This window comes from Pongo abelii, chromosome 12, assembly GCF_028885655.2.
Source record: "Pongo abelii isolate AG06213 chromosome 12, NHGRI_mPonAbe1-v2.0_pri, whole genome shotgun sequence".
Lineage (NCBI taxonomy): Eukaryota > Metazoa > Chordata > Mammalia > Primates > Hominidae > Pongo > Pongo abelii.
The window spans coordinates 84350489-84376154 of NC_071997.2; the positions used below are offsets into that span (position 1 = coordinate 84350489).

Here is a 25666-nt window from a genome sequence, read left to right on the forward strand (position 1 = left end):
ACAGAACTCCCCAACTGTTATTGTATTTGGGTCCATCTTGCTCTTTAGGTCTAATAATATTGGCTTTATATATCTGGATGCTCTGGTTTTAGGTGTATATATGTTTAGAATTGTTGCATCCTCTTGCTGAATTAATATCTTTATTATTATATAATCACCTTCTTTGTCTCTTTTTATGTTTTTAGATTTAAGTCTATTTTATCTGACATAAGTATAGCTACTCCTGCATGCTTTTGGTTTCTGTTTGCATGGAATATTTTTTTCCATCCCTTCATGTTCAATCTATGTGTGTCTTTACAGATGAAGTTAGTTACTTGTAGGCAGCTATAGCTGGGTCTTGTTTTGTTATCAATTCAGTAGTCTGTATATTTTAATTGGGAATTTTAAACCATTTACAGTCAAGGCTGTTATTGATAGGTGACGACTTACTCCTGGTATTTTAATTGTTTTCTGATTTTTTGGTATGTTTTTTGTTCCTTTTTTCCTCTTTTATTATTTACCTTTACAATTTGGTGGTTTTTTGTAGTAATCATGTTTAAGTCCTTTTTCTTTCTCTTTTGTGAGTCTGTTGTGCCAGTGAGTTTTATACTTTTGTGTGTTTTTAGGATGGCAGATATCATCCTTTTGCTTCCAGATGTATGACTCTAAGCATTTATTGCAGAGCCAGTCTAGTGGTGATGAATTCCCTCCATTTGTGCTTGCCTGGGAAAGACTTTATTTGTCCTTCATATTTGAAGAATAGCTTTGCCGGATATAATATTCTTGGCTAACAGGTTTTTTTTGTTTTGTTTTGTTTTGTTTTTAGCACTTTGAATATATCACTCTATTCTCTCCTGGCCTGGAAGGTTTCTGCTGAGAAATTCACTGTGAATCTAATGGGGATTTTCTTAATGTGACATGATGATTTTCTCTCACGGTTTATAGAATTCTCTCTTTGTCTTTGACTTTTGACAGTTTAACTATAGTGAGCCTTGGAGAAGACCTTTTTGGGTTAAATCTATTGGGAGATCTCTGAGCTTCCTCTCTGGATCTCTATATCTTTTACAAGCCTTGGGAACTTTTCAGCTATTATTTTGTTAAATAGGTTTTCTATGCCTTTGCCCATTTCTTCTCCCTCTGAAAATCCCAAAATTTGAATATTTGGTCACTTTATAGTGTTGCTTTGTATGTCATGTAGGCTTTCTTCATTTTTAAAATTCTTTTTTTTTCTTCCTTTCTTCCTTTGTTTCTGTTGTTGTTGTTGTTGTGTGTTTGACTGGATTGTTTCTAAGTTCTTTCTGAACTTAAATTTCTGAATTCTTAATAAACTTGATCTAGTTTATTGTTGAAGCTCTTAATTATATTTTTATATCATTCATTAAATTCTTCAGTTCCATGATTTCTGTTTGGTTCTTTTTTTATAACATCGATCTCTTCATTAAATTTCTCATTTAGATCATAAATTTTTTTTTAAATTTCTTTGTAGTATTTATCTGTGTTGTCACTCACTGAATTTCTTCAATATTATTTTAAATTCTTTTTCAGGCATGTGAAAGATTGTCTTTTCCTTGGGATCAGTTACTAGAGAATTGTTTGTTCCTTTGGATGTGTCATGTTTGCATTCTTTTCATGTTTTGTGTGTCCTTACATTGATATCTGTTCATCTGGTTTAATAGTCACTTCTTTCAATTTTATGGGTTGGCTTTCTTAGGGAAATGCTTTTTCTGTAGATACATTTACCTACAGAAAATAAGGTCCTTTTGCTTTGGTTTTGGGTGGGTGCAGTAGTGTACTTTCCCTATGATTTCTTTGGCTGTAATCAGCATCAGTGGCATCTGTGAATTCCTCAATGGCTTAGGCTGCCAGCCATTAGTGGAGGCTGTGGTAAGGCTTTTCTGGGGATGGGAATGCCAGGAGAGCCAGTCCTTAGGCATCAGTGCTGGTGGTGGGTTGGGCATACCAGGCTTCAGGTCCTCAAGTGGCATATGCTGGCATCATTGGAGGTGGATCCAGGCAGGTTGGTCCTTGGGCCTTCGGGTTGCACCAAGTGGTGTACGTTGGTGGTGGCGGAAGCAGCAGGGCAAGTGGCTGGATTGTTGGGTCTTTTGGTGGCATTTGTGGTGCTGGTGGTGGCAGTAGCAGTGGTGAGCCAACTTTCAATCCCATAAGCAGCATGCATGGGCACCAGTGATGGCAGTGGCTGGCTAGATGGGCTGATGCCCAGGTCCCCAAGTGGCACAAACAGGTAGGTACTGCTGACAGTGATGGCAAGTTGGGCAGGCTGGCTACTGAGCCTCTGGGACAGCACATGAATGCTGGTGGTGGGCTGGGTGGGCTCATCCTTAGGCCCCTATATGATATGCATGGGTGTCAGTAGCAGTGGGCAAGGCAGGCTGATCCCCAACCCCCAGACAACATGCATGGGTGGCGGCGGCGGTTGAAGTGGATCAGGCCCCTGAACCGTGTGTATGCGTGCCAGCAGCGGCAGGCAGGGTGGATCAATTTGCAGGCCCCTGGATGACATGCATGGTTGGTGGTGGTGGGAGCAGCAGTGTGAGGGGTGGACCTGTCCTCAGTCTTCTTGGTGTGTGCAGGCACCAGCAGCAGGCAGGGTGTGTTGATCCCCAGGCCCCTGGACAATGCACTCAATTTCTGGCAATGGTGGTAGTAGACAGGGTGGGCCTTTCCTCAGGCCCTGGGATGGTGCATGGGCAGGCCAGTCATCAGGCTTCCTGAAGGTACATGCAGGTGCATGGTATTCCTGTTGCTAGAGGGAGTCAGTTTTTTTTCAGTTGTAGTGGCCCTGGGAAGGTGACTTTCAGGTTCTGGTGTGGGCACACTTTGGATCCCTTTGTCCCAGGAGCAGCTCCCTGGTGCACTGCACCATCCACTCCCCAGGGTGTAAGACAACGCATGAGCTAGAGTGCCAGGGACCCAGCTACACTGCTGGATCCATTCAGCATTGCAATGCTGCAGCCCTGTGGGTAGATGTGGGGAGATGTCAGCAGGACTTCAGGGATGTAGAGATGCAGGGCTGTTAGGCCCCAGGGCAGAATACAGTCTGGTGGGGGTTGGGCTCTCAAAATGGCACCATGCTGCAGCTGCTTGCATCTCTGGAGTATATGGGACCCAGCATGAACTCCCTTTCTGGAACAGCACTGTCTTGTGGACTCCAGTCTCACGGCCCACAAGGGCCAATGGGCTCTCCTATGGCTAGGACTGCAGGAATCCATGGTGGGAGTGTGGCCCACTGGGGCTTTCTCGCTTTCCTTTTCCCCGCCATGGAGAATTCCTCCTAGCTCTGAGCCAATCCTGGCTAGGTTGGCTGCTTTCCTTCCCTCTCCTTACTTGCCTCAGAAGTTCCCTGCAACTTCCCTGATGAATTCCAGTATTCTCTCTTAGACACTCTATTTGAAGTATGATTATCGACTCATTGGTTTGGTCCTTCCTTGTGAAGGAGGTGAGTGCAGCATGCTCCTAGTCAGCTATCTTGAAAGCCCCTCATTTAATTAATCACATGTTAATCCTATGCGGGCAGCAGTATCCTCTGTTTACAGTCAACGAAATGGTGGCTTCGCAATATTAACCCCTTTCCCAAAGTTATTCAAAGTATTGGAGGCAGCTAGGACACAAAGCAAGTGTGTCCGGAATTGGTGGGTTCTTGGTCTCACTGACTTCAAGAATGAAGCCGCGGACCCTCGCGGTAAGTGTTACAGCTCTTAAGGTGGTGCGTCTGCAGTTTGTTCCTTCTGATGTTTGGATGTGTTCGGAGTTTCTTCCTTCTGGTGGGTTCGTAGTCTCGCTGGCTCAGGAGTGAAGCTGCAGACGTTCGCGGTGAGTGCTACAGCTCTTAAGGCAGTGCGTCTGGAGTTGTTCGTTCCTCCCGGTGGGCTTGTGGGCTCGTGGTCTCGCTGGGTTCAGGAGTGAAGGCTGCAGATCTTCGCGGTGAGTGTTACAGCTCATAAAAGCAGCATGGACCCAAAGACTGAGCAGTAGCAAGATTTATTGCGAAGAGTGAAAGAACAAAGCTTCCACAGTGTGGAAGGGGACCCCAGCGGGTTGCCACTGCTGGCTCGGGCAGCCTGCTTTTATTCTCTTATCTGGCCCCACCCACATCCTGCTGATTGGTAGAGCCAAGTGGCCTGTTTTGACAGGGCGCTGATTGGTGCGTTTACAATCCCTGAGCTAGATACAAATGTTCTCCATGTCCCCATCAGATTAGTTAGACACAGAGTTTGGACACACAGGTTCTCTAAGGCCCCACCAGAGCAGCTAGATACACAGTATCGATTGGTGCACTCACAAACCTTGAGCTAAACGCAGGGTGCTGATTGGTGTGTTTACAATCCTTGAGCTAGATACAGAGTACCCATTGGTGTGTTTACAATCTTTGAGCTAGACATAAAGGTTCTCCAAGGCCCCACCAGAGCAGCTAGATACAGAGTGTTGATTGGTGCACTCACAGACCTTGAGCTAAACACAGGGTGCTGATTGGTGTGTTTACAATCCTTGAGCTAGATACAGAGTGCCGATTGGTGTGTTTACAATCCCTGAGCTAGACATAAAGGTTCTCCAAGGCCCCACCAGAGCAGCTAGATACAGAGTGTCAATTGGTGCACTCACAGACCTTGAGCTAAACACAGGGTGCTGATTGGTGTGTTTACAAACCTTGAGCTAGATACAGAGTGCCGATTGGTGTGTTTACAATCCCTGAGCTAGATATAAAGACTCTCCATGTCCTCACCAGACTCAGGAGCCCAGCTGGCTTCACCTAGTGGATCCGGCACCAGGGCTGCAGGTGGAGCTGCCTGCCAGTCCCGAGCCATGTGCTCGCACTCCTCAGCCCTTGGGTGGTCAATGGGACTGGGCGCCATGGAGCAGGGGGCGCTGGGGGAGGCTCGGGCTGCACAGGAACCCACGGAGGCGGGGGAAGGCTCAGGCATGGCAGGCTGCAGTCCCGAGGCCTGCCCCGCAGGAAGGCAGCTAAGTCCCTGCGAGAAATCGAGCGCAGCGCCGGTGGGCTGGCACTGCTGGGGGACCCAGTATACCCCCCACAGCTGCTGGCCCGGGTGCTAAGTCCCTCATTGCCCGGGGCCGGCAGGGCCGGCCAGCTGCTCCAACTGCGGGGCCGCCAAGCTCACGCCCACCCGGAACTCCAGCTGGCCCGCAAGCGCCGCACACAACCCAGGTTCCCGCTCCCGCCTCTCCCTCCACACCTCCCTGCAAGCTGAGGGAGTGGGCTCCGGCCTTGGCCAACCCAGAAAGGGGCTCCCACAGTGCAGCAGTGGGCTGAAGGCCTCCTCAAGTGCCGCCAAAATGGTAGCCCAGGCAGAGGAGGCGCCGAGAGCGAGCGAGGGCTGTGAGGACTGCCAGCACGGTGTCACCTCTCACAAGGACTAGTGGGAGGTGAGGGTCTGGCCAGTCATGTTGTTCTTTAAGGAAGCACTTAAAACATAAGAATGCCTTTTGAGGAGGGTCTTTTGCTTTCTGCTGTAATATTGTATCTCCCAAAACAATCCCCTTCCCATACTTCTTCCAAGTCTGATGCTGGATAATCACCCAGAAGGCCAGGAGGACCCCACCGATCTAGAACTTGTCATGTTCCCCTATGCAGAGAACTGTTGTGCAACAGCAATTAGTATGTTATCAGTATAGACTGGATTTTGCAGTTTCAGATCATGTTTACAGTTAATACTATTTCAGTAATTATGTAAGGTAGAATAGGTTGATATCCTGTGGTGGTTTTTGGAAATCTGGTCGTTCACAACTAACTCATGACTTTAGGTATCCTAATAGATATCAAGGACCCATGTTTTCTCTTTTACAATTAACTATCTACACATAATTTTTTGCTCCATTCTGCATATTTTAAAAGCCATTACTTCTCAGTTTAAATAATCTGTATTGTTCAAGTAACAAAAAGATTTACAAAGATGCCAAGGACAGCAGAGTTGATATAAGTCATCTGTAACTCCTGCCGCTGTGTGCCCTAAGCCTTTCAGTCAGAACATGAGGGGACTTGGAAATTAAGTCACTCCTTGAGAGTTAACCCTATAAACAAAACACATATTAGAATGGAATTCTGAAGAAGTGATGTAAAAGACAGACTATCTCCCAAGTCAAAAGCAGGAAATACCTGGAAATCTAATAATGATTTACCTGAAAGTAAAAAAAAAAAAAAAAAAAAAAAAGCTGCAGTTCAATTACTAATGTTAATGTATGTACAGAAAAGGTGTCAATTTCCAGGAGTATGGCAAACTAAGTAACCTGGACAACTCTCAGGTGAAAATAAAACATGGCAAAACTTAAGATAATCTCTTTAAATGCATTAGAAAATAGCAAGAAAATGGAATACTATACCTAGCAAGAAAATAGAGAATACTCAGTCCAAAAACTAGGTGACTGGGTAGGGGTCATCTATTATGTGACCTAATGACATTGGGACCTAGTGTAAGAGTGAACTAGCAATAAACCTATTCTTTCCTCCTCTTCCATTAGGAAACTGCAGAGAGAATGATCCACCTCAAACCTTACTACAGAGTAGAAAAGAAAAACAAAATCTTAGCTGAGAATTTCAAACCAAACAAGTAGGCTTATAGTCTGAATTCACATTATCTAGATGGTCAAGCTAACAATAATTTAGTTTAAAGTGTTCTTGGACAAAATGCACCCTCAGATACCTGGCAGAAGGAAATCTACCTTCATTACAGGCCTCAAAAAACTCCCATAGATAAAATTCTATAGAACATAATATGTAAACAAAAATCACAAAATATGAAAGAAAACAAGATGCCATGATCAAAAGCCAGCAGAAGCTAGAGTTAACATAACCAGATCATCAAAGACTTCAGATACGGGAATGATCAGAAACAGAATATGAACTTAAAGAAAGAAAAAATAAGTAAAGAACAATAGTATAAAGAATGACTGGCCGGGCACAGTGGCTCACACTTATAATCCCAGCACTTTGGGAGGCCGAGGTGGGCGGATCACCTGAGGTCAGGAGTTTGAGACCAGCCTGGCCAACATGGTGAAACCCCGCCTCTACTAAAAATATAAAAATTATCTGGGCGTGGTGGCACGCGCCTGTAATCCCAGCTACTCGGGAGGCTGAGGCAGGAGAATCACTTGAACCTGGGAGCGGAGTTTGCAGTGAGCCGAGATGGCGCCATTGCACTCCAGCCTGGGTGACAGAGCAAGATTCCGTCTCAAAGAAGAAAAAAAAGAATGACTGACTATGTAAGAAAAAGAACCAAGTAAAACCTGTAGAAGGAAAACTTAGCAGCTAAAACTATAAATCAGTGATGGATTTGACAACTGATTAGATACAAAGAGAATTACTGACATAAATTATAAAAGTTGTCTAAAATTTTGCATAAAGAAACAAAGATATGGAAATTATAAAAAAGAGAAAAGGACATGGATTAAGACAAAGTGAGGTTGAAATTGTACCCAGAGTTTCACAAAATGATGGTACATTTTATTTAACAACTTGGTTAGGCCATGGTATCCATATATTTGGTCAAACATTATTCTAGATGTTTCTTTTTTTTTTTTTTTTTTGAGACAGTCTTGCTCTTTCACCCAGGCTGGAGTGCAGTGGTGTGATCTCAGCTCACTGCAACCTCTGCCTCCTGGCTTCAAGCAATTCTCCTGCCTCAGCCTCCCAAGTAGCTGGGACTACAGGCACCTGCCACCATGCCCAGCTAATTTTTTGTATTTTTAGTAGAGATGGGGTTTCACCGTGTTAGCCAGGATGGTCTTGATCTCCTGACCTCGTGATTCACCCGCCTCGGCCTCTCAAAGTGCTGGGATTACAGGCGTGAGCCACCATGCCCGGCCTATTCTAGATGTTTCCGTAAAGGTATTTCTTAGATTATATTATCATTTAAATCAGTACACTTTGAATAAAAGGGATTTCCCTCCATAATATAGGTGGGCCTCATCTAATCTGTAGAAGGCATGAATAAGAAAAAAAAAAAAAAAAAAAACCAACTTCCCAAAGCAAGAAGAAATTCTGCCAAAAGACTGCCCTTGAAATTGAACTGCAACTCTTTCCTAGGTCTCCAAACTGTCAGCCTACCTTGCAGATTGTAAACTTCCCAAGCCTCTACAATCACATGTAGAAAGAAATCTATATCTATATCTATATCTACATATCATTTTGGTTCTGTTTCTCTGAAGAACCCAAACTAATATACACAAGGAGAGGAAATAAAAACACTCTCTGGAACAGAGAACACAGAAAAGCAATATTGAAGAGGTAATGCCGAAAAATTTTTCAGAACTGATGAAAGAAACCAGCACACAGATTCAACGATATTAATGAGTCCCAAGCATAATAAATACAAAGAAATGTATAACTAGATACAACACAGTGAAACTGAAGTACACCAGAAGCAAAAATAAATTAATGAAAGTATCCAGAAAAGACAGGTTACCTTCAAAGGAGTGATAGTGAAGCTGACAGTATAGTTCTCATCAGCAACATTGAAAGTCAGAAGAGAATGAAATCTCTTCAACGCATAGGAAAAAAAATTAACCTAGAATTCTATGCCCAGGAAAAAAGTCTTTTAACAATTATGGAGAAAAACATATATTTTCAGATAAACAAACAGTGAAAGAATTTACCATAAGAAGGATCTTAGAAAATGAAGTTCTAAAGGATATATTTCAGGAAGAAGGAAGGTGATCTCATATGGCAAGTATGGGGTACAAGAAGAATGAAAAGCAATGAAAGTAATAAATATGCAGGTAAAAAAATAAGCATTCACTGCATAAAATGGTAACAATGACATATTATTGACAACCCGAAAACAAGAAGACTACAAATAAACAAAATCAAGATATCTTGTTTGTTAAATTTCTCCCAGTTTCATGAAGACACATTATACCACCTTGTAAAATTTTTATTTTTGCTCTATGTCTTTATTAGTCAGCTTTGCTGTAGTAACAAACAACTCTGCCTTCCAAATCTTCGTAGCTTGCACCAGTATATGTTATTTTTTATTCATATCAGTGTCAACAACTGCAATTTGGCAGCTTCAGCTCTACCCTAAGTGTATTCTCATTCCAGGACCCACATGTCTTCTCATCCTGGGACCCAGACTGAAAGAATGGCCCTTTTTTGGGACATGCCATTCTTGTGACAGAAAGAAAGAGCAACATCCTACTACATAATGATTCTTAAATAATCTGTTCACATGTGGTACATACCAGTTTAAGCTAGACTCAGTGGAACAGAAGCATATACTCCTCCGACAGACAGGCACTGCAAATTATATGGCAATGGGTAGGAGTGTATAAGCCTCTAAAAGGAAAGGAAGAAAATATAATTTACAAATTCCCTAATTTCATTTTTTTGCATAATACCCCCGAAGTCTATTCTTTCTTCAGAGATCATAATTCAAGCTTTGTTCAAAAATTAAGTTTTCACAAATATATGGGTCTGTTTCTGTGCTTTCTATTCTCACCCATTTCTTTTGTCCTGTTCAAAAACCACATTATCTTACTATTATAATTTTATAGTAAGTCTTGACAGCTGGTAAATCAAGTCTACCTACTTTGTTCAAAAGTGTCTTGATTATTCTTGGATCTTTGCCCTTCCATACATATTTATTGATTTCTGTAAAAACTTGTTGGGATCTTGAATTGATTTACATTACATCTATAGATCAATTCAGAAAGAATTGACGTCTTGAATCTACCAGCTCATAAACTTGGCTATTTCAATCATCTTTAATTTTTTCAGTAATGTTTTATAGTTTCCTGAGTAGAGGTCTTCATATCTTGTCTTAGATTTATTCCTAAGTGTTATACTTTTGATGCTTTTGTAAATAATATATTTTAATTTTGTTTTTATTAGTGATTTTATTTATTAATTTTTAATTTATGTATTAGATCTTCTGGATTTTCTTTTGGTGTAAGGAATGAATCATTGGTTTAACTTTACATTGTATACAATATTAAGCCATTCAAACCAACATTACTTATTGAAAAGTACATCTGCTTTTTAATGTGGAATGCCATCTTTATCACACACTAAATTTCCATGAATGCTTGAATTTTTTTTCTCTATTCAGTTTCATGTATTTGGCCCATCTACCAATGATATTTAGTTATATATTGTTTTCCAGGTACTATCTATTTCTTTGCTAATAGATAGGGTTTTTATTCCATGTCTTACCTTTATCTTTTCCCAGGTTAAGTAAAATTTTTTACTCTAAGTGCTGATGCATAGACATGTATTGATTTTTGTATTTTGATATATTCAGTAACTTTGCTAAATCCTCTTAATTCTAATAATTTATTAGAATTTCATTTGGATTCTCTACAGTGCAATAATGCTGTACAAATTTCAGTTTTTTTCTTCTCTTTTAACTTTTATATTTTGTATTTCTTATTCTTCTCACTCCACTGACTAGCATTTCCAGTACAATGCTCAGTAAAAGTAGTATTAATGAGCATCTTCATTTAATTATCAATCTTGAAGAGAATGCTTTCAGTGTCTCAAAATTAAGCAGCACATTTGTTGGAGGGATTTGTTTTGGACACTCTTTATCACTGTGGGAGACAATATTTTTCAAACATGGCTGCAAGAATATTTCCAGTCCCACAGGCTCTTCCAGAAAGTTGCCACTCCTCCATGAAGAGGTGAATTCTATATACCCTACCCTTCAAACCTGGATGGGCATTTGTACCTGAATTGGCTAACAGTGTACAATAAATGTGAAGTTCTATTACTTCTAAGCCTACATCATAAAAATTGATACAACTTCCTAATTCTCTTTTTTGGGACATGTGCCACTGAATCCCTATACTTCCATGGGAAGCCCAGATACCTTGAAGTCACAATGCTGGAGAGACCATGTAAAGAAACCAGATAGAGATGAGTGTGCCCAAATAACCCCAGTTGTTCCAGGTTCCAGATGTTCAGGCCTTCCCAGCTCAGGCACCAAACATGTAAGAAGCCTCAAGACGATCCCAACACTGTGATGGCAACATTATGAAACCCCGAGCTACAGCCACCCAATTGAGGTGTTTCTGAATTTCTTGACCTACAGAATTCATGAGAAAAAAGAAATAATTGTTGTTTTAAGCCAGTACGTTTTTGAGTGATTTGTTAACACAACAATAGTTATAATCAAAACAAACAGACCATATGGAGAGATCTCATACAGATAGGGATGCCTGAAGTGCCCCAGCTGTTCCAGCACCCTGATGTCTGAGTATTTCCAGCCCAGGAACCAAACATGTGAGTGAAGAAGACTTTGCAATGAACCCAGCCTCAGCCACTGACTGACTGCAACATCATGATAACCCGAGCCAGAACCACTCAGCTGAACCACACCCAAATTCTTGAGCCATAGAAGGTACGCAAGATAATAAATAATTATTATAGTGATAAGCCACTACATTTTGGCTTGATTTGTTATACAGCAATAAACAGAAGAGTCAAATTAAGAAAATGACTTTCTATTCCTATTTTGTTGAGAGGCTTTTAAAAAATCCATAAATGGATATTTAATTTTATCAAGTTATTTTCCTGCATCTTTTGAGATAACCACATAATTTTTCTCCTTTAATGTGTTATCATGGTGAATTACACTAATTGATTTTTTACTGTTTAAGCCAATCTTTCTTTGCTGGGATAAACCAACTTGCTCATAGTGCGTTACCTTTTTAAGAAATCATTTCACAGACATTTATTTATGATTAAAACTATGAAATGCACTTATAATAAAACAACATGCTCACAAAGAATAACAAAAACAAATTAAAAGAACTGTATTTGTTCATTTAACAACTCTTAAGAAAATCCATACAATTCCATATAAAATGCTGTACTTTCATTTTCACTTCTTTCTTTTAAAGAGAGAAAAATATCTATTACTTTATGTTGATTTTGCACAAATAAAATGTTTCTTCCCTTTTTAGTGTCTAAAATTGTATGCCCAAAAACATTAAATTTTTGGTATAAATTTTGTTTTTTTCAAATTCTATAATTAATGTTGATTTAAAATATATCTACTTTGGTGTAATAACACTGTTTAAAGATCACATGTATTGATCCAATTCCATTTACACTGGGGTCAAATGAAATTCTTCCCAAAATATTCATAGGATCTTAAGTTTCTAACGGCTTTTTTTCTATTAGTAATGGAAATTTAACCTTACTAAGAAAAATTAGCAGTCTGTTTTTCTTTGTGTGATTTTGTTTTTCTTTGATCTTTTTAATACATTGCTTGATTCAATTTCCTAAAATTTTGTTTAGAATTCTGAATCAAAGCCCATTAGTGGGATTGATCTGTAATTTCTATTCTCATACTTACCTTGTCAGATTTTAGCATACAGTTTATACAAGCCTCACAAAATTAGCTCTGGAATGTTCCCTCTTTGGGTAAGCTCTAGAATAATTTGTGTAACACTGAACAAATATGTTCTCCAAATATTTGGTAGAACTTGCCAGTAGAACTGCCTGGGCCTAGAGTTTTCTTTATGAGAATAATTTTAACTACTGATAGAATAACTGTTATGATTTTAGGGCTATTTGTATATCCTGATTATTCTTGAAACAATTTTAACAAATTTTGTATGTTTCTATTTTAGAAATTTGTCTACTTAATTTAGATTTTCAAATTTATTTAAATAAGGTCAATTCTAAAACTCTTTTAATATCTTTTAAATATCTGTTATATCTGGAACTGTATCCCTTTCTTCATTTGTAATGCTTCCTCTTCTTGTGCCAAAGCATTGTCAATTTGATTATTTTTTTCCTAAGAACAAATTTATGGCTTTATCAGTTCTATAGGATATTACTTACTGTTACTTTAAGTTCTATCTTATTTCCTTTTCTTTTCTTCTCTTTTTTTTGGGGGGCAGGGAGATGGAGTCTTGCTCTGCTGCCCAGGCTGGAGTGTAATGGCATAATCTCGGCTCACTGCAACCTCTGCTTCCTGGGTTCAAGTGATTCTCATGCCTCAGCCTCCGTAGTAGCTGGGATTACAGGTGCCCACCACCATGCCTGGCTAATTTCTTTTTATTTTCAGTGGATATGGGTTTTCACCATGTTGGCCAGGCTGGTGTTGAACTCCTGACCTCAAGTGATCTGCCCGCCTCGGCCTCCCAAAGTGCTGAGATGACAGGCGTGAGCCACTGCACCCCGCCATTTCCATTACTTGGGCTTATCCTGCTACTCTTTTGGGGATTTCTTAAGTTAGAAGATTCAGTCATTAATTTTTGACCTTTCTTCTTCTTTAATATTCTTTAATATATGCATTCTAAGGCTGCAGATTTCTCTCTAACATCTGTCTTTAGCTTCCCTCCACAGATTTTGATCTGGAGTATTTTCATTATTGTTTAGTTCAAAATACTGTCTAATCTCAGTTATTTCTACTTCTGTCTAGGATGTAGAAAGGTGTAAAGAGTGTTACTTTCACTCTAACCAGAAGAAAAAAACAGATACAGTCAGCGCAGTGGCTCACGCCTGTAATCCCAACACTTTGGGAGGCCGAGATGGGTGGATCACTTGAGGTCAGGAGTCTGAGACCAGGTTGGGCAACATAGTGAAACCCCATGTCTACAAAACATACAAAAAATTAGCTGGGCGTGGTATCTGGCACCTGTGGTCCCAGCTACTCAGGAGGCAAGGCTGAGGCAAGCGGATAGCTTGAGCCTGGAAGGTGAAGGCTGCAGTAAGCCATTATTGTACCACTGCACTCCAGCTTAGGGGACAGAGCAAGACCCTGTCTCAAAAAAAAAAAAAAAAAAAAAAAAAAAAAACAGAAAAAGAAAGGAAAATTTAAAAAAGGAAAAAGCTAGATACACTACAAAATTATAACTTTTTTAAACCCATCACAAAACTGGTCAGTCTGAATTCCAGAAATGAATGGGCCTTTCCAAGGAGAAAGAGGACAAGTGTACCGGTTCACTGGTGGCAGAGCATGGGAGGGAGCAGAGGCAATAGGTAAGGAGAAATCAACTAAGGGCCAGGTGGGTCTGGGATGTTAGTCTGGAATAGCTGGGGGCCCCAGGCATAGTAGGAGCTTGCACTCACTCACAGGCTCTTTTCCATGAGCCTTCACTGGGTACTAAAGAGAAAGACCGGGCCCCTTTATGTTACCTACTCTCATTGAGTGTGGGTGGGACTTGTGGCTTGCCACTCTAGAACACTGCAAAGCTGATGAAAATTCCTTTCTGTGATTACATTACACAAGGTTGTTGCCTCCATTTTGCTAACAGACTTGACAGACTCTCTTGCTGGCTTTGAAGAAGGAAGCAGCCATGTTGTGAGCTGCCCTGTGAAAAGGCCTGTGTAGCAAGGAACTGAGGGCAGCTTCCAGTGGACAGTGAGCAAAATGAGACCCACAGTGCTGAGGCTGCCAAAAATGGAACCCTGCCATTATGCATACAAGTGAGCTTGGAAGCTGATTCCAAACTCCCAAGTCACTTCTAGTCTAGAACTCGTGGTTTAAAGTTTTTGGGATTACCAAAAGGGCTGGCTTTTGTTTATCAATTATCAGTGATGATATTTTCTCTCCACTTCTTCTCAGTGCCATGCAACATTCCCTGAAGTCCTCTCTGTGTGTTTGCATATGTGTTGGGATGGTGTGTTTATATTTTTTTCTCCCTACAGTGAGGCCATAGCTCTACAGTGAGGAATCCCCAATGTAATGGGCTGATTCTCCCATTGATTTACCAGTTTTAGAGTCCTTTACACTTCGTCTTCTGTCTCCAACTTCAGTAAGCTGTGAAAACCAACTTAAGCTTAAGTTTGCCAAGTTAGGCAAATGTTCTTGGGAGAGATGTGATTTTAATAGTCTTTGAGTCCCTTCTTTCACTTTCATATTTGGCCTAGTAATTCTTTACTATTTTACCATCATTGAATACTTTTTAGAACAAATTTTAAAATATATTTTATTCTGTATTTCACTTATTTTCTTCTCTTTTGTTTTCAGGACTATTTGGGGGTCTAGTAAATACCTAGACAACCATACTATAAGAGATAGAAACCTAGTCTCTTGTTTTCATTCTTTTTATCATAAAATAAGATTGGTGTGTAAAGTTATGAGTTTTCCTTTGAATGCAACTGTAGCCATTTCCCAAAAGTTTTGCTATAAATTGCTCTCCTTTTGTTAATGTCTAAATAAATTGTGACCTCCGGTTTTATTTCCTCTTTGATTCAGGGGATATTTTGGGAAGTATTCTTTAATTTTAAAGTGGTTACGAGAGAATACTTGCCCTGGCCAACTTAGGATAAGCTGAGACCACCACCACCCCCGCCGACTACTACTGTGGCTGGTGCTCTCGCAAACCTGGCTGGAGGCCAACCAACTCAGGCCATTACAAATACTCATGACAGAATAACCCTGCTCTCAGGAAGGAGAAAACAACAGCTTATTCCACTGACTGCCACATCCTGGCTAACCAGAGGTCCTGAGTCTGTGCACGTGACAGCTTCACTGCTAGCATCACCAGCATTTGAGAAAGTCAGCACACTAAACCTACCTTCAACCAAGGACTCTCACAGAGTCTACTTCACTCTCCTGCCACCTCCACCAGAGCAGGTGCTGGCATCCACAGCGGGGAGACCTGAAGACAGCTCACATCACAGGACTCTTTGCAGACATTCCCCAGCACCAGCGCAGAGCCTGGTAGTCCTGCTGGGTGCCTAGACCCAGAAGAGCAAAAAGAATCGCTACCGTCTGGCTCTCAGGAAGTCCTACCCCTAGGGAAATGGGGAGAGCACCCCATGGAGGAAAAACCCTGTGGGACAAAAGAATCTGAACAGCAGGCCTTGAGTTCCAGAACTTTCCACTGATATAGTCTACCCAAATGAAAAGGAACCAGAAAAGCAATTCAGGTAACATGACAAAAGGTTTCTATAACACCCACCAAAAGATCACATTAGCACCCCAGCAATGGATCCAAATCAAGAAGAAATTTCTGAATTGCCAGATAAAGAATTCACAAGGTTGATTATTAAGCTACTCAAGGAGATACCAGAGAACGGTGAGAACCAACTTAAAGAAATTTTTAAAAAAATACAAGATATGGATGAAAAATTCTCCAGGAAAATAGATATCATAACGAAAAAACAATCACAACTTCTGGAAATGAAAGGCACGCGTAGAGAAACACAAGATGCACTGAGAAGTTTCAACAATAGATTAGACAGGTAGCAGAAAGAATGTCAGAGCTCAAAGACAGGGCTTTTGAATTAACTCAATCCGACAAAGACAAAGTAATTTAAATAAATGAGCAAGGCCTCTGAGAAATTTGGAATTATGTGTTTTTTTGTTTTTTGGTTTTGTTTTGTTTTGTTTTGTTTTTTGTTTTTTTGAGACAGAGTTTTGCTCTTGGTGCCCAAGCTGGAGTGCAATGGCGGGATCTCAGCTCACTGCAACCCCCACCTCCTGGGTTCAAGCAATTCTTCTGCCTAGTCTCTCCTGTAGCTGGGATTACAGGCGGGTGCCATGACACCCAGCTAATTTTTGTATTTTTAGTAGAGATGGGGTTTCACCATGTTGGTCAGGCTGGTTTTGAACTCCTGACCTCAGGTAATCCGCCCACCTTGGCCTCCCAAAGTGCTGGGATTAAAGGCGTGAGCCACTCCTCCTGGTGGTTTTGTTGTTGATGTTGTTTGTTTGTTTTTGAGATAGAGTCTTGCTTTATCACCCAGGCTGGAGTGCAGTGGCATGATTTTGGCTCACTGCAACTCGGCCTCTCAGGTTCAAGCAATTCTCATGTATCAGCCTTCCGAGTAGCTGGGATTACAGATGTGCACCACCATGTCCAGCTAATTTTTGTATTTATAGTAGAGATGGGTTTTTACCATGTTGGCCAGGCTGGTCTCAAACTCCTGGCCTCAAGCGATCCTCCTGCCTTGGACTCCCAAAGTGCTGGGATTACAGGTGTGAGCCACTGTGTTTGGCCCTGGAATTATGTTAAATGGCCAAACCTAAGAATAATTGGTGTTTCTGAGGAAGAAGAGAAATCTGAAAGTTTGAAAAATGTATTTGATGGAATAATTGAGGAAAACTTCCCTGGCCTTGCTATAGATCTAGACATGCAAATACAAGAAGCTCAAAGAACACCTGGAAAATTCATCACAAAAAGATCATCACCTAGGCACATAGTCATCAGGTTATCTTAAGTCAAGACAAAGGAAAGAATCTTAAGAGCTGTGAGACAAAAGCATAAGGTAACCTATAAAGGAAAATCTATCAGATTAGCAGCAGATTTCTCAGCAGTAACCTTACAAGCCAGAAGGGATTGGAATCATATTTTTAGCCTCCTAAAAAAAATAATTGTCAGATTTTGTAAAATTTTGAAAAGAAGGGAGAAGGTCCAAATAAACTCAATTAGAAATGAAACAGGAGATATTACAACCAATATCACAGAAATACAAAAGATCATTGAAGCCTACTATGAACAACTTTACATGCACAAACTAGAAAATCTAGAGGAGATGGATAAATTGATGGAAATATACAACCCTCCTAGATTATATCAGAAAAAAATAGAAACTCTAAATAGACCAATAACAAGTAGCAAGATTGAAACAGGAATTTAAAAATTGCCAACAAAAAAAAGTCCAGGACCAGATGGATTCACAGCTGAATTCTATCAGAAATTCAAAGAATTGATATCAATTTTACTGAAACCATTCCAAAAGATAGAGAAAGAAGGAATCCTCCCTTAATCATTCTATAAAGCCGGTATCACCCTAATACCAAAACCAGAAAAGGACATAACAAAAAAGGGAAACTACACAACAATACCCCCAATGAACATAGAGGCAAAAATCTTCAACAAAATACTAGCTAACTGAATCCAACAGCATATCAAAAAGATAATATGCCACAATCAAGTGGGTTTCATACCAGGAATGCAGAAATGGTTTAACATGCACAAGTCAATAAATGTAATACATCACATAAACAGAATTAAAAACAAAAAATCATATGATGATCTCAATAGATGCAGAAAAAGCATTTGACAAAGTCCAATATCCCTTTGTGATTAAAACCCTCAGCAAAACCAGCATAGAAGGGACATATCTCAAGGTAATAAAAGCCATCTATTACAAATCCACAGCCAACATTATACTGAACAGGGAAAAGTTGAAAGCATTCCCCCTGCTAACTGGAACAAGACAAAGATGTCCACTTTCACCACTTCTATTCAACATAGTACTGGAAGTCCTAGCCAGAACAATCAGATGAGAAAAAAATAAAGGGCATCCAAATTGGTAAGGAGGAAGTTAAACTGTTGTTGTTCACCAATGATATGATTGTATACCTAGAAAACCCTAAAGACTCATCCAAAAAGCTCCTAGATCTGATAAATTAATTCAGTAAAGTTTCAGGATACACAAATCAGTAGCACTGCTATACACCAACAATGACTGAGATCAAAGCTGAGAATCAAATCAGTAACTCAATCCCTTTTACAATAGCTGCAAAAAAATAAAATACTTAGGGATATACCTAACCAAGGAGGTGAAAGGCCTCTACAGGGAAAACTACAAAACACTGCTAAAAGAAATCATAGTTGACACAAACAAGTGGAAAAACATCCCATGCTCATGGATGGGTAGAATCAATATTGCGAAAATGACCATACCACCAAAAGCAATCTACAGATTTAATGCAATTCCCATCAAAATGCAATCATCATTCTTCACAGTACTAGGAAAAACAGTGGTAAAATTTATACCCAAAAAGAGCCCAGATAGCCAAAACAAGGCTAAGCAAAAAGAACCAACCTGCAGACATCACACAATTTGACTTCAAACTATATTACCAGGCTGTAATTCCCAAAACAGCATGGTACCGATATAAAAATAGGCATGTAGACCAGTGGAACAGAATAGTGAACCCGGAAATAAAGCCAAATACTTATAGCCAAAAATAAAGCCAAATACTTATAGCCAACTGATCTTCAATGAAGCAAACAAAAACATAAAGTGGGGAAAGGACACTATTCAACAAATGGTGCTGGGATAATTGGCAAGCCACATGTAGAAGAATGAAACTGGATCCTCATCTCTCACCTTATACAAAAATCAAACTCAAGACAATCAAAGATTTTAAGATCTGAAGCCATAAAAAGTCTAGAAAATCACATCAGAAAAACTCTTCTAGACATTGGCCTAGGCCAGGAGTTCATGACCAATAACCCAAAAGCAAATGCAACAAAAGCAAAATAAATAGATAGGACCTAATTAAACTAAAAAGCTTCTGCACTGCAAAATAAATAATCAGCAGAGTAAACAGACAACCCACAGAGTGGGAGAAAATATTCACAAATTATGCATCTGACAAAGGACTAATATCCAGAATCTACAAGGAACTCCAATAAATCAGCAAGAAAAACAAATAATCCCATAAAAAGTGGCCAAATGATATGAAAAGATAATTCAAAGTAAGATATACAAATGGCCAATAAACATATGAAAAAATGTTCAACATCACTCATTATCAGGGAAATACAAATTGAAACCATAATGAGCTACCACCTTATTTATGATTTTAAATTATGGCAAGAATGGCCATAATTAAAAAATCAAAAGGATGTTGGCATGGATGTGATAAAAAGGGAACACTTTTTTACACAGCTTGTGGGAACGTAAACTAGTACAAACACTATGGAAAACAGTATGGAGACTTCTTAAGGAACTAAAAATAGAACTACCATTTGATCCAGCAATCCCACTACTGGGTATCTACCCAGAGAAAAAGAAGTCATAAGACTCTCGCATACACATGTTTATAGCAGCACAATTCCCAGTTGCAAGAATATGGAACCAGTCTAAATGTCCATCAACCAATGAACAGACTAAAGAACATGTGATATATATATATGTATATATATATATCTAGACCATGGAATACTACTTGGCCATAAAAAGGAACAAAATAATGGCATTTACTGCAACCTGGATGGAGTTGGAGACCATCACTCTAAGTGAAGTAACTCAGGAATGGAAAACCAAATATCGTGTGTTCTCACTTCTAAGTGGGAGGTAAGCTATGAGGACACAAAGGCATAAGAATGATATAATGGACTGTGGGGAAATGACAGAAAGGATGGGAGGGAGGTGAGAGATAAAAGACTACACATTGAGTACAGTGTACACTGCTCAAGTGATGGGTGCACCCAAATCTCAGAAATCACCACTAAAGAACTTATCCATGTAACCAAAAACCACCTGTTTTCCAAAAACTATTGAAATAAAATAAAATTTAAACAAAAATCAAAAATAAAGTGGTTGTGTTTTTGTTTATGTTATGTTTCTATATTCTTCAGTTGATTTCTAGCTTAATTGAACTTGGGGCGGAGATGTGGCATGTAAAATATTTAAGTTCTGGAATTTATTAAAATTTTCTTTGAGCCATTTTTTACGGATATTCCATAAACAATTTAAAGTAAATGTGTGTTTGTTTTTAGAAACATATGTAAACAGGGATAGCACTTATGGCGTAAATACTTTAAATGAATGTGCTTTTCTCTTTTACATTTCCATATGTGTGCTCTTCTTCCACTCCCCAGAGTAATCCATTGCCTTAGGTAGGTATTTGGATAGTTAAAATAGGGATAAAAAGAAAAAATGGTAGTTTATGCTCAGCTTTTCATCACCAAAATGGTATTTTTTTGAATCTAAGTTAATACAATATTCTTTACATATGAGGTTTTGACCAAAGAGAAAAGGATTTTCTGAATTCCTTATGCTTCAATAGCATATCCAAAGCCAGGTCCAGGGGATTTTCATGCTGCCTTTGCAGTTGGCCATGGGTAGACAGAACTCAATTGTGAAGTCTTGGCTAGGAGATTTTTTTTTTTTCTGTCTTGTCTCATCTTGTGTTTTAGAAAGAGGATAAGATGTGTATTCTAACAACTTTTCTTCAGGCTGAAATCTAGGACAGAGTGGTTTTGAGGCTGATACTGGTACTGGTGACAGGGTATGGGAGTAATAGGATATCAGGAAAACTGGAATCAGTGATCCTGCATCTGTCTCTCCATCTGGAACCCTTGGAGGTATCTGCCACAAAGTTTGGCCTCCTCCTCATCATGCAGGGAAGAGTTGGACTGCCACAAGTATAAGTATTGTTCCATGGTGAAGGTAGGCAGAGAAAGAGCATGAGTTAGAAACTGTGCCTCTCTCAACTTCTGTGTGGTATGGAAGGGAGTGAGAAGTTCTGTGCACCCTCAGGATGGCTGGCTTCCAGAGTGAGTGTTGAGCTGACCCCACCACAGAGGCTGCAGGTGGACAGCCTACACTAGGGTACTGGTGTTGGTTTGACTGAAAGAATGTGCACTCAGTGACTGCCTGCTATGGTCTAATATTTGTCTTTCCCCAAAGGTGACAGTATTAGGAGGAGGGACAGTATTAGGGAACCAGGGACTGGTTCCTCCTTTGGGGAGGTCATGAGGGTGGAGCCCTCATGAATGGTATTAATGCCCTTATGATATAGGCTCACTAATTCTCCTGCTTGACCAATTCTGCTATTAAAGGACTCTGCTGCATTCTTCAGTGTGCCAATTGCATTTTTCAACCCCAGAATTTCTCCTTGATTCTTTTTAATTATTTCAATCTGTTAAAGTTGTCTGATAGAATTCTGAATTCCTTCTCTGTGTTATCTTGAATTTCTCCGAGTTTCCTCAAAACAGCTATTTTGAATTATCTGTCTGAAAGGTCACATATCTCTGTTTCTCCATGATTGGTCCCTGTTTCCTTATTTAGTTCATTTGGTAACATAATGTTTTTCCTGGATTGTCTTCATACTTGTAGATGTTTGTCTGTGTCTGGGCATTGAAGAGTTAGGTATTTATTGTAGTCTTCACAGTCTGGGCTTATTTGTACCTGTCCTTCTTGGGAAAGCTTCCCAGATATTTGAAAGGACTTGGGTGTTGTGATCTAAGCTGTATCTGCTTTAGGGGGTACACCAAACCTAGTTACACTGTGATTCTTGCAGACTCTTAGAGGTACAACCTTGATGGTCTTGGACAAGATGTGGGAGAATTACCAGGCAGATAATTGCTCTCTTCCCCTTACTTTTTCCGAAACAAAGTCTCTCTCTCTCTCTTTTCCTTTCTCCCTCTCTCTCTCTTCCTCTCTCCACCCCCCCTTCTCTTTCCTTCTCTCTCTCTCTGTTTTAAGCTACCTGAAGTTGGAGGTGGAGTGATGCAAACACCCCTGTGGCCACCACCACTATGACTGCTCTAGGTCAGACCTGAAGCCAGCACAGCACTAGGTCTTGCCCAAGACCTGCTGTGTCTACTCCCTGGCCACAGCCTGTGTTTGCTCAAGGCCCTGGGACTCTACAATCAGCAGGTGGCAAAGCCATCCAGGCCTATGTCCTTCCCTTCAGGGTGGCAAGTTCCGCCAGTCCCTGGTTCCTCCAGTCCCTGGTTCCTCCAGTCCCTGCTTATGTCCAGAGGTGCCATCTGCCTGGTACTTCATGAGCCTTTTTAATCTGAAAACTTTTTTGATTCAGGAAAGTTTTTTCTTCTTCTTCTTTTATAATTGCATCTTATCTATCATTCTTTTTTCCATCTGAATTTTTATTATTCCCATGTAGGACTTTTGGATATGCCTTCCATGTCTCAACCTTTCTAATTTCCCTTTTTGGGGTAATTTTTCTTAGGGATGTGAGATGGTGTCTCCTTTCTATGTTCGATCACTAATTATCCTTTCAGCATTGTCCATTTTTAAAGTACAGAAAAGTCCTGAGAATAGTACCAGATATTCCTTTACCCAGTTTCACCATTTGCTTACATTTTACCCCATTTTCTGTGACCTTTTAAATGGGGAATCATGTTTTTAATTTCTGTTTATTCATAGGTAGCTTTTAGTATTTGTTGCTATCATGAATGAGAATTTTTTTTTTTACATTTTCTAATTTGTCATGTTTCACATATGTGAAAGTTGTGGGGAAATAATTATCTGGTAATCTGACTTTTTATTAAACTTTCTTATTAATCCTAGGTTTTCCAGTTGATTCTTTTATATTTTCTCAATAGATGATCATATCATCTGTAAATAATGACAATTTTAGATTTTTCTTTCCTATAATTGAACCCCCTATTTCTTTTTCTCATGTTATTCTTTCAGTGAGGGCCTTCAGAATAGTGCTGAATAACACTACTGATCTTTCTGGTTTTGTTCTTGATCTTAATGGGCTTTTCCAAGAAATTGAGAAATGCCACTAGTTTTTCACCATAAAACATGATATTTAGTATTAGTTTTAGAAAGATGTTCCTTCTCAAGTCAAGAAAATTTCATGTCCTACCTTAGAGGTTTTGGTCAATAATAGATGTTAAATTTTATCAAATCTCATTTTTGTATGCATCAGAATAAGCACATAGTTTTTTCTCATATAATTTATTAATGTAGTGAGTATATTAATAAATTTCCTGAATTTTAGCCATCTTGAAATAATGCTAATTGCTCAAAGCATATTCATCTTTTAACATACTATTACATTTAACTTGCTGTAATTATATCTATATCATATGTGATGTTGAGCCACTACCTTTCTTCCCCCTGCTCTCCTGGTTTTAGTGTCACAGTTAGGTAAACTTCCATTTACTATGGCCTTAAACATATTTTAAATAAAATAGAAATATAAGAGGATAAAGTTTTGAGGGGTTAATGAACCTCACGAAGGCTAAATCTAGAGAGTTAAATGAAAAGTGATGATAATGAAAGGCATACATCTCCTCTTCTGTTCTCTCACTTTGTTAAAACAGCATCTTTAAACATACCAGCCTATTTTAAGACATCAGTTACTCAAGGCTTCATAGATGTTGAGCTTAAGGATAAAGAATTGTCATTTCAGAAGTGTCAAAGCCTTAGATTTGCAAAGTACTTAAAAATTTATATAGTTTATAAAGTCAAATAGGGCTAAAAGTGATATGTAAAAAATAGTAATCACCACCCTTGCTGCCCCTGCCTCCCCACCCCTCAAAGGCATCTGCTTAATGTTTCTTCTGTTACTTACCACCATATTTCCAAATAATAAATGTGTACTGCCCTGTCTTGAGTCATCAATTTCTGTATTACCTGTTGTTTTCCTATTATGGCAGCTGAGGATTTTAACTTTCTAATATATTCTACTCTTCTCCCTATTCTCTCAAAATAGTTAATTTTTTTGTGTTAAATTCTTAATTGTTTTGCACACTGCTGAGTTGAGTGGTTACTATAATTACATTTTCTTTCCTTTAAGATACTTTGATTTTCTTGTAGTTATTCATTGCCTCATTTTTTCATTTGTTTAGTTTTTACTGAACCTATTGCTAAGTCTTCCAATATTTCCTAAGAGCTTTGTACAATGCCTCAGGATAATTTCCTACATAGTCAAACCTGTTGAATAGCCTCCCCTTTCTACATTTCTCCTGCAGATCCACTCTGTTGCTTTTCTAGCCTGCAGCATAGCTCTCATCCTAGGAATCCCCTGGCTACTTTTCTGTGCTGGAAGCGCTGTTTCCCAGTTTCATGTTTTCTTTCTTGGCTTAGTCCCTCTTTTTGACGGAGCACATACACCAGTAGCTTCTTGAGAAAGGGCACTTGGTAAGAAAAAACTTTTGAGACTTTACGTAAATATGTTTATTATGTCCTCACACTTGATTTGCCAGGGCATATCATTCTAAGTAGAAGTTAATTTTGTGGGCATTGTTGCTTTTTCTCCTGGCTTCCAATGTTACTGTTGATATGTCACTGTCATTATTTTCTTATTCTCAATGCTTTGTGTAAATGTTGTTTCTCTCTGGAAATTTTTAGGATCTTCTTCTTCTCTGGTAAGAATAAGTAATTTTGTGAATGATAATTATGTGAATTATATGTCCAATAGCTGTTCTTCTCATTTTGTAGATTATTCAGTTATTTGTTCCTCAAAGAACCCATGAGGTTGTTGATGCTATAATTATCCCCACTTTACAGAAGTAGAAACCACAGCACAGAGAGATCAGGTTATTTTCCTAGGGAAACACAGCTAGTAGGTGATGTATCCAGAATTTATATCCAGTCAATCCGACTCCATGCTCTTAACTATAATTCTTAGCTTCTCCAAGAGGGCAAAGTAACCAAAGGAACTTCCCAAGAATGCAGTTTCAGACACCCAGTACAGTTGGTAGGGATTAATACCATACAGGGAGTTTAGGTTCTTGACTTATGCACAAGGTCAGTACTAATGATGAAGCAGTTTCTCTCTGTACTACAGGGCCTTGGACATTTCCTAACAGAAACAGGCCATCAGTGCTTTTTATGGTCAGCAAGCAAGCAGCTTCCAAAAGCAGAAGAGGTATAACTTTCAGCATGGTCTTGAGCCATTTGCAGCCAAAGAGACAACTTGCAGAGGGTGACTGGTCATCTGCAAGGCTGACCCAGCTTGACTCTTATCAGCAAAAAGCACTCCTCTTTATGAAATCTTGAGGGTGTCTGGGACCTAGATGCTGCCAGATGTTCAGGCCTTTGTCTTCTGTATTTACTGCAGTCATAGCAACTTTCCTCTTCTTACCTCCTAGAATACTGCTGTGGATACCAATTATTGGGGTGTGATCAATATCTACTGAGTGATAGTAAATATTGTAATTTTTTTTGTTAACTTTCCACACATTTACATCTTCCTAATTAGACTGTGGGCAAAACTATCTAATACATCTTCTTACCCTTCGTGGTGAC

At 39.5% G+C, this 25666-nt stretch overlaps 2 long non-coding RNA genes across 5 annotated transcripts in view; one reads left to right on the forward strand and one right to left on the reverse strand.

Moving 5' to 3' along the window:
- The window catches only part of LOC129057709 (uncharacterized), a 96826-nt gene that overhangs the window by 45954 nt on the left and 25206 nt on the right, over positions 1-25666 (forward strand). Inside the window, exon 1 of one of the 4 annotated variants that reach the window (XR_008522430.2) lies at positions 10822-11351. The exons of the other annotated variants lie outside the window; for them this stretch is intronic. This is a non-coding gene — a long non-coding RNA (uncharacterized LOC129057709). Of the gene's footprint in view, positions 1-10821; positions 11352-25666 lie in introns of those variants that run through there. 4 annotated transcript variants of the gene reach the window in all.
- LOC129057708 (uncharacterized) overlaps positions 24572-25666 on the reverse strand; it is a 98424-nt gene continuing 97329 nt past the window's right edge. The window contains exon 7 of the long non-coding RNA XR_008522428.2: positions 24572-25516. This is a non-coding gene — a long non-coding RNA (uncharacterized LOC129057708). The remainder of the gene's footprint in view (positions 25517-25666) is intronic.